The 8,791-nt window shown below is 31.6% G+C and overlaps 1 long non-coding RNA gene across 3 annotated transcripts; it reads right to left on the minus strand.

Annotated features, from left to right (window-relative positions):
• Positions 1 to 287: 287 nt before the first annotated feature.
• Positions 288 to 3,409, minus strand: LOC119769954. 3 transcript variants are annotated; one of them, XR_005278595.1, is made up of 3 exons: positions 3,121 to 3,409; positions 1,655 to 1,838; positions 288 to 907 (listed from the first exon to the last, which is right to left on the minus strand). It is a non-coding gene; the product is annotated as an uncharacterized LOC119769954 (long non-coding RNA). The 3 variants fall into 3 exon arrangements; XR_005278594.1 differs by lacking the exon at positions 3,121 to 3,409 and having other exon boundaries at positions 288 to 641; positions 702 to 907; positions 1,655 to 2,026; XR_005278593.1 differs by lacking the exon at positions 3,121 to 3,409 and having other exon boundaries at positions 1,655 to 2,026.
• Positions 3,410 to 8,791: the final 5,382 nt, after the last annotated feature.

An 8,791-nucleotide genomic window follows, 5' to 3' on the forward strand; every position in this document is an offset into this window, starting at 1 on the left:
GATTTTACCATAAAAAAGGGGGGTTGTTATGCACCGGTACCATAAAAATTTCGAAATTTTTCCATACATTTTTTTTCCAAATACGACGCATTTTACTGTTAATCTAATGTTGCATTTTTCATCCAAAAACTCGCCCTGACAATATGAAACATCATACATTTATAATAAATACAGCAAGCATTACAATGGATTGCACAGTCAATTTACAGTTCTTCATAGTTTTTTCCATACTAAATAGTACTGTTTAAACTATATTCGTACAATGAAATAAATAATAACTACAGTAGTTTTTATTGTTTTTTATACTGTTTATTTTTTATTCCTCACTAAATGATGCTGCTAAAACTATTTACACACAGTAAAAGGAATCCTAAATACACTTCTTTTGATAGTAATTAGTGAGTTTTTTTTAAATTACTCTTTAATTTCACTTAATTTTGCACTTTCTTTTCGCGTCGTTTTCTTTGGTAATTCCGGTTCAATCTCGTCATCGATTACACCGATCGATGTAATCGGTACACGTTCCTCCTCGGGTCCTCGGGACATTGCACTCCATCCGTAGATTCCTAACTGCCCAGCAGTTTGTGTTTGTCGTTCCTGTCGTCTGGAAACATCGGGTCAATTCGGTGATGTCCTCAATTCTGAAATTATAAACACTCAATTAAAAACAATCTACACTTTCTCCATCCGACACAACTTACGTATAGCTATTTGTCTCCAGAAGTACGGCCGGTTCGAAGTGCTTCTTCAGCGAGAGATTTCACTTGTTGCACGTCGTTGCGCTATGGTATCGCCTAACCCTCGTTGCACTGCCGGCAGTTTGAGTCCAGTGCGTCTGCACATCCCTAACAAACACCAGGAACGGAACGCCGACAGCGATCTGGAATTCCCACAGCCGGTGCCGGTTCTGTAGCAGCCAGAAAATCAGGAGAGAAAATCAATCAATTAAAGATAATTCACCTAAAAACTAAGCAAAAACACATATATTATTGTTCACACAAAATATCCCGGGACAAAACTAGATGGTAGCAACACAAAGGCTCGAATCGCGAGACGCGAAAAATTGGGAACATTGGGGTGAAATGGTTTATTCAACTTTTTTAAAGGCTAAAAGTAATCAATTTAGTTAATATTAGATTAATCTTAGCATGCAAATTAGTTGGAAAGTATATACAAAGCCTTCTCCCAACAAATACTGTTGAAATAGAGCGGTTTTTTTTTTAATTTTCCAAAAGTTAAATGTACAATTTTACCCCTATGTGCCTCATCTTTGGAGGTTTTCGCGAGTCGCGTTCTGTGTACAAACGAAAATAAATTGAATCCGTAGTTTTATTGTTAATTTGATTTTGGTTAACCGCGGTGAATTTTCTTGTAATAATTCGAACTGTCAAAAATCCACCAAAGCATATATCGCATTGATCACCCAAAAAACTGTGGTAGAAAAGTATCCACCGGTAGATGCTTTGGTGGATTTTAGACAGTTCGAATTATTATTTCAAGAAATTCCACCGCGGTTAACCAAATCAAATTAACAATGCAACTCGTATGTTTAGGCGAACAGCGCGCCGCCCGGAAAATATCTCCTGCTGCGTAGTTGGATTCCGAATAACCGTAAATTTCCAAAGTAAAAAAATCCATTACCGTTAAAACTCACCCTAAGTTGCTAAAAATTTTGAACATCTCTTAGCCAGATTTGTCTCTCGGAAGGTTTGTCCAACCGTTCGACACTTTGCAAGCCTTAAAGTGGCCATGATGGGTGCCGGGAATGCCGCAGCAGGAGCGGACCGTCCGAACAGCTCCACCCGGTGAAAGAAGTCCCTGTTAGAGAGAAAAAAACACTAAAAGTTTGTTTATGTATTTTTCTCAAACTGGAAAATTGATGCTGCTTCGGGGAAGGATACGACGACGCAGGAATCTACGAATAATCCCGGACGTGCGAACGGTCTTGTTTTTTTTGCAAGCAGTGAACATAATGTTTAATATTTGGCACCCTCCGCAAAAGTCAAACCAGTACCAGTTGCTGGCGGATCTTTTCCGGAAAAGACCTTTGAGAAGGCTGCCGAAAAATGTCAACAAATCACTTGATGCATTGGAAATACAGGAAATACATCGAACGCGGCTGGCAACTTTTTCCAAACCAGGCCCGTGATACTGACGTAGCTTGCTGAAGCCGCCACCAAATATTTGGTGGCGCTGTTTCGGGAATAACATTTCAGAGGTCACAAATCAAAATATAATAAGTCTTATTTAATTTTTTGGAAAATAATCCTGTAGCTGCTCATATTGATTCTTTTCATTAAAATAAACCATAAATGCCGCCAACAACAATATATGTTTAGCATCAGGTCTCAGGAAAAGCTTCCCAGCAGGTGTCTATTTCAAATCCTCTGAAATGTCTTCCGCAAATTCTTATTTGGCCAATGAACTTACAGATCATCATAATGTTAATTTAAATCTACAATTTGAGGCGGTTGAGCTCAACCATGTTGTTGGGAAACCTTAAGAGCGAGTCCACGAACATGGCATAGCCCATTGTTAGGGACGTTGTGGGGCTTTACAAAAGCATGTTTTTGAGTCAAACAAACCAACTTCTATGGTACCCCGTGGTTTCAATGTGTTGGTAAATTTTCGACAAGAAAGCCAGAACAGCTGTTTTTAGACATAAAAGTTCAAATTTAGAAACTAATGTTGTTGTTTTGCGTCTATTCCTACTGAAACAAATTAAAAATATTCAAATATTGTTCAAAAACATTGCTAAAATCACTTATCAATTCACCCCATGTGTCTCGATTTGCCCCGGATAATGATACACATTTAATTTTATTTTAACTAACGAAACAAAAATAAAGAAAAAACATATTTTCGTCCTTTCGATTTTGCGCCCTTTTCGTCATGTTACTCCCCATAATTTTGACACTAGACACCAAAACTTTGGCACTTTTAAGGCTTCAGTGACATTGTATGCAGATGACAGCCGAAGCATCCCCGTGTTCCAAACCGATCCGCACACGCACAAATTATCTTCAACCGACGACAACGATGGAAACTGCCACGGAGGTGCGAGCGGCCTGAACAACCGTACACGGCCGCATCCAACTTCTCCACCATCCAAATACTTACCTTAAGTCTTTGAAGTCGCCGGATGTAGAAAATCCCCAATTACACGCGGAAAAACGAATCGAACACAACGAAAGAACATGCTGCAAGCACGCGCGAGTGAAAAAAATGACAGCTCGCTTCAATCATGGTGCGTTCGTTTCATGAGCGTCGGCTGCACATAGATTCAGAATCATGGTGCGTTCGTTTTGTGATCCTTGTTCCTTGTGTTTTTTTTTAATTTTGAGTAAAAATGTTGAAATGTTGAATTGTTTAAATGTTTAAATGTTTAAATGTTTAAATGTTTAAATGTTTAAATGTTTAAATGTTTAAATGTTTAAATGTTTAAATGTTTAAATGTTTAAATGTTTAAATGTTTAAATGTTTAAATGTTTAAATGTTTAAATGTTTAAATGTTTAAATGTTTAAATGTTTAAATGTTTAAATGTTTAAATGTTTAAATGTTTAAATGTTTAAATGTTTAAATGTTTAAATGTTTAAATGTTTAAATGTTTAAATGTTTAAATGTTTAAATGTTTAAATGTTTAAATGTTTAAATGTTTAAATGTTTAAATGTTTAAATGTTTAAATGTTTAAATGTTTAAATGTTTAAATGTTTAAATGTTTAAATGTTTAAATGTTTAAATGTTTAAATGTTTAAATGTTTAAATGTTTAAATGTTTAAATGTTTAAATGTTTAAATGTTTAAATGTTTAAATGTTTAAATGTTTAAATGTTTAAATGTTTAAATGTTTAAATGTTTAAATGTTTAAATGTTTAAATGTTTAAATGTTTAAATGTTTAAATGTTTAAATGTTTAAATGTTTAAATGTTTAAATGTTTAAATGTTTAAATGTTTAAATGTTTAAATGTTTAAATGTTTAAATGTTTAAATGTTTAAATGTTTAAATGTTTAAATGTTTAAATGTTTAAATGTTTAAATGTTTAAATGTTTAAATGTTTAAATGTTTAAATGTTTAAATGTTTAAATGTTTAAATGTTTAAATGTTTAAATGTTTAAATGTTTAAATGTTTAAATATTTAAATGTTTAAATGTTTAAATGTTTAAATGTTTAAATGTTTAAATGTTTAAATGTTTAAATGTTTAAATGTTTAAATGTTTAAATGTTTAAATGTTTAAATGTTTAAATGTTTAAATGTTTAAAAGTTTAAATGTTTAAATGTTAAATATTTGTTAATTTACGGATTTGTTGATTTGAATTGTCCGCTGATTGGAATGCTCGCTAATTCGAACGAATTCTAATTAAAAAGCACTCAACCGTCAATGCCAGTTATCAAACTGATGTTGACGTTTCAACACCATTGTTCGACAATTTCCGAACACGTGGTTTCAAGCTTTTGACAGCTGTCGGTTGTTCCAATTAGCGAATTTGGATTTGCTCATTCGAATTCAGTTCCATTCGAATTAGCAAATCCGCTCTGTACTATCCAGACTCGATTATCCGATGTCTCGATTATCCAAAGTCTGGATTATCCAAAGTTCCGATTATCAGAAGATTTTTTTTCGTTTTTTCTTTTTCTTGATTTTAAATAACATTAAATTCGAGTTCTGCGACACCATTTCAAGCAAAACAATGTAAATGAGCCAAAGCAGAATTGTAAATATAGATTCTGTCCTGCTCGTTCCTAATGTAAACATACACTGACGTAAGCAGGATAGACTGTTTGTTTATATTTTAATATTTTAATATTTTAATATTTTAATATTTTAATATTTTAATATTTTAATATTTTAATATTTTAATATTTTAATATTTTAATATTTTAATATTTTAATATTTTAATATTTTAATATTTTAATATTTTAATATTTTAATATTTTAATATTTTAATATTTTAATATTTTAATATTTTAATATTTTAATATTTTAATATTTTAATATTTTAATATTTTAATATTTTAATATTTTAATATTTTAATATTTTAATATTTTAATATTTTAATATTTTAATATTTTAATATTTTAATATTTTAATATTTTAATATTTTAATATTTTAATATTTTAATATTTTAATATTTTAATATTTTAATATTTTAATATTTTAATATTTTAATATTTTAATATTTTAATATTTTAATATTTTAATATTTTAATATTTTATTATTTTAATATTTTAATATTTTAATATTTTAATATTTTAATATTTTAATATTTTAATATTTTAATATTTTAATATTTTAATATTTTAATATTTTAATATTTTAATATTTTAATATTTTAATATTTTAATATTTTAATATTTTAATATTTTAATCTATATATATAAAAAATTTCGATGGTTTTGTTCGAACGCGAATCAGTTCACTACGGAGCGTCGGATTGAGGTGCTCTTTGTTGCGTTGGGATCGTATATGTCCAAGGAAGGTTTATATGCTAAAAAATTCTACTTTGGCCACTCTGGAACCGATTCCGGAGCATCTGCAGATTGTATGGGAAAATTTACGTAAAATCAAATTTTGATCACAGGAGGCTGAATTAGCAAACAAGCATTAAACGTCAGGAAAATTAAAAAGGGCAAGACGAAGTTTGCCGGGAAGAGCTTGTATTTTAATATATTAATATTTTAATATTTTAATTAAATATTTTAATATTTTAATACTTTAATATTTTAATACTTTAATATTTTAATACTTTAATATTTTAATACTTGAATATTTTAATATTTTAATGTTTTAAGATTTAAATATTTTGATATTTTAATATTTTTGTGGAACAGTTTAATATGTAAAAATTCAAGTATTTTAATGTTTTAATGCTTAAGTTTTAAAAATAATTTGATTTGGTTTGATTTGAGATTTTCACAAAATCGTTTGTGAAGTTTTGTATTTAAAATATAACTCGTTTTTAAATACTTTTATTACTTGATTCAAATTATTAAAAAAAAAAGTTCACATTACGCAACTATAACATTACAATGAAACTTACTGTAACAAAAAATTGGAAAAAATGCATTATGAGATTTCCAATACAAAATCCATAATATTTGCTGTATTAATGAATTGTATAGTAGCTTCATCGCCATTCCAGTAAAGTTCGAAAAAGTCAACAATAAACTTCCCATAAATATTACAATATGTATTGTAATTGGATGGTTTTAACAGTGCAAATCATCATACATTTTTATGCGGGTTACTATAAACCAACAGTAGATTTTATGGTTATCACACGATAAATTCTATGGTTATTTTTACCATGATTCTACAGTAGCCTTTATGTTTTTTCACCATAGAATATATCTTATTTTGGGAATTTACTATAAAAAAGGGGTATTGTTAGGCACAGTCACCATAAAAATTTCGACTTTTCCCCATACAAAAAAAAACCAAATACTATACATTCTACCGTATTTTCATTGATGCCTTTTCCGTCAAAAAATTGACCCAAACCATAGAAAACATCATGCATCTATAATAAATACAGTAACCATTACTATGGTTTGCACAGTAAATTCACAGTTCTTCATGGATTTTCCCATACTAAATGATATTGTAAAAACTATAATCGGACAATGAAATAAATAATAACTACAGTAAGTTTTATTGTATTTTTATGTTATTTATTTTTTTTCTCTCCACTAAATTGTACTGTAAAAAAAGAATATGGACAATGAAATATATAATTAAATACAGTATTTTTATGGTTCTTATTGTATTGGCCCAAAAGCTGTGTACGTTTGTGTTCGTGTTGGTGCGTGTTACAAACTTTGGCTTTGGTTTCTCTTCCACCCAGTCAGTTCAATTCGAATTCTGAAACGAAATCAAATTAGATTCGAATTAGGTTCCATTTCGAACGCAACAACCGGTTCGAACACGGAACCGGTTGTTGCGTTTGAAACGGTTTCTATTTAGAATCTAATTAGATTCCGTTTCCAAATTCGAATTGAACTGCTGGGCTCTTGCAATTTTTCAGCGACAACCTTTATGAAAATCCGTCCGCCATCATCGAATCGGCCAGGTTCGCGCGAAGGCTCCGGTTGATTTCGTCCTCTTGTCACCACCAACACCACAGGAACTCCGTCTACGTTGTCGGTCTACCCTTTTCGCATCTGTAGCAACGCCTTCCAGGAAACGGCCAGGAAAATTTGGCGATCCAAACAAGCAGCCTGCGGAATTTGAACAGTAAATACTCCGCTTTCTGTCTTCCCCCGCTCCTGCTTACCTGGTTGCAGTAGGATTGCCCTCTTGGTGATCAGTTGACCCGTGGATGAGATTGTTGCACTGTTTCCATTGATTTCATCCGGAAAGAAACTCCCCGGCAGCATTACTTGGCTCATCCTTAATCCACGATCGAAATAGTCCCTGCAATAACGAAAACAAATAATAAAAAATAGTCAGCAAAAAAAGTTTTTTTGTTTGTTTATTCTCAAGCAGGCCAAGGAAAATGTCTGCAAGTGCTGCAAAGTGAGATTCCACGAACACGGAACCGGTTGTAGCGTTTGGAACAGGATTTGTTAACTATTCGAATTGAATTTCGTTTCAGAACTCAAGTTGAACTGACTGGGTTGTTACGTTTGAACCGGAATCCGAATCGAGAACCGTTTCAGAATTGAAAATACTGGGCCGTAGCTCTGTCCTCCTCCAATAGCGTAGAAAAAATGTCCCAAGAAACAACCACACTTCAAACTCACCCTGGTCCGTCACTCGGCAGAACCAACACCCGGAACGTCATGACGGCGGCCGGGAAAGTCCGCAGCTGGAGCCGGGCCTTCTTTTCCAAAACGAGCGCCTCCGTTGTGTTGAATCCCGGTAAAAAAGAGAAACACAAAAAGCAGGCCATGAAAATGCCTACTGCTGGGATTCCGCCCTTTCAAGTTTCACAAAACAGCAAATACTCACCCAGATTTGCTCATTCCGCCATTTAGGAGCTGTTCCGGTACGGCCACCCGCACGATTAAACGACAGAGGATCCTTTTTCACAATCACACACTACTTGACCCACGTTGAAAATCTCAAATAAATCCGCGGCCACCACCAACGTGATTGAACACGCACGCAAGTGAAAATTTTTGACAGCTCGCTGCGTTGGTCATGGTGCGTTCGTTTGGTGAGCGTTGCCAAGTTCAGTCATGGTGCGTTCGTTTAAGCTAAGTATGCAGATCGGAAGGAACGTGGTCAAGAAATCAGGGAATTAAGGAATTAGGAAATTTGTAAATTAGGAATAAGGAAATTTGGGAAACTATTAAATTATGAAATAAGGAATTAGGAAATAAGGAAATAAGAAAATTACGGAATTAAGGAATTAGGAAATTTGGGAATTAGGAAATTTGGGAATCAGGAAATTTGGGAATTAGGAAATTTGGAAATTATGATACTAGCAAATAGGTAAAATAAAGAAAATAAGAAAATTAGGTTATATGTAAATATGTTAGGAAATTAGGAAGTTAGGAATTTCGGAAGTTAGGAAATAAGGAAATTAGGAAGTTAGGAAATTCGGAAATTAGGAAATTAGGGAGTTAGGAAATTAGGAAATCAATAAATTAGGAAATTAAATTCTTAAATTCTTAAATTCTTAAATTCTTAAATTCTTAAATTCTTAAATTCTTAAATTCTTAAATTCTTAAATTCTTAAATTCTTAAATTCTTAAATTCTTAAATTCTTAAATTCTTAAATTCTTAAATTCTTAAATTCTTAAATTCTTAAATTCTTAAATTCTTAAATTCTTAAATTCTTA

This window comes from Culex quinquefasciatus, chromosome 3 (genome assembly GCF_015732765.1).
Source record: "Culex quinquefasciatus strain JHB chromosome 3, VPISU_Cqui_1.0_pri_paternal, whole genome shotgun sequence".
NCBI lineage: Eukaryota > Metazoa > Arthropoda > Insecta > Diptera > Culicidae > Culex > Culex quinquefasciatus.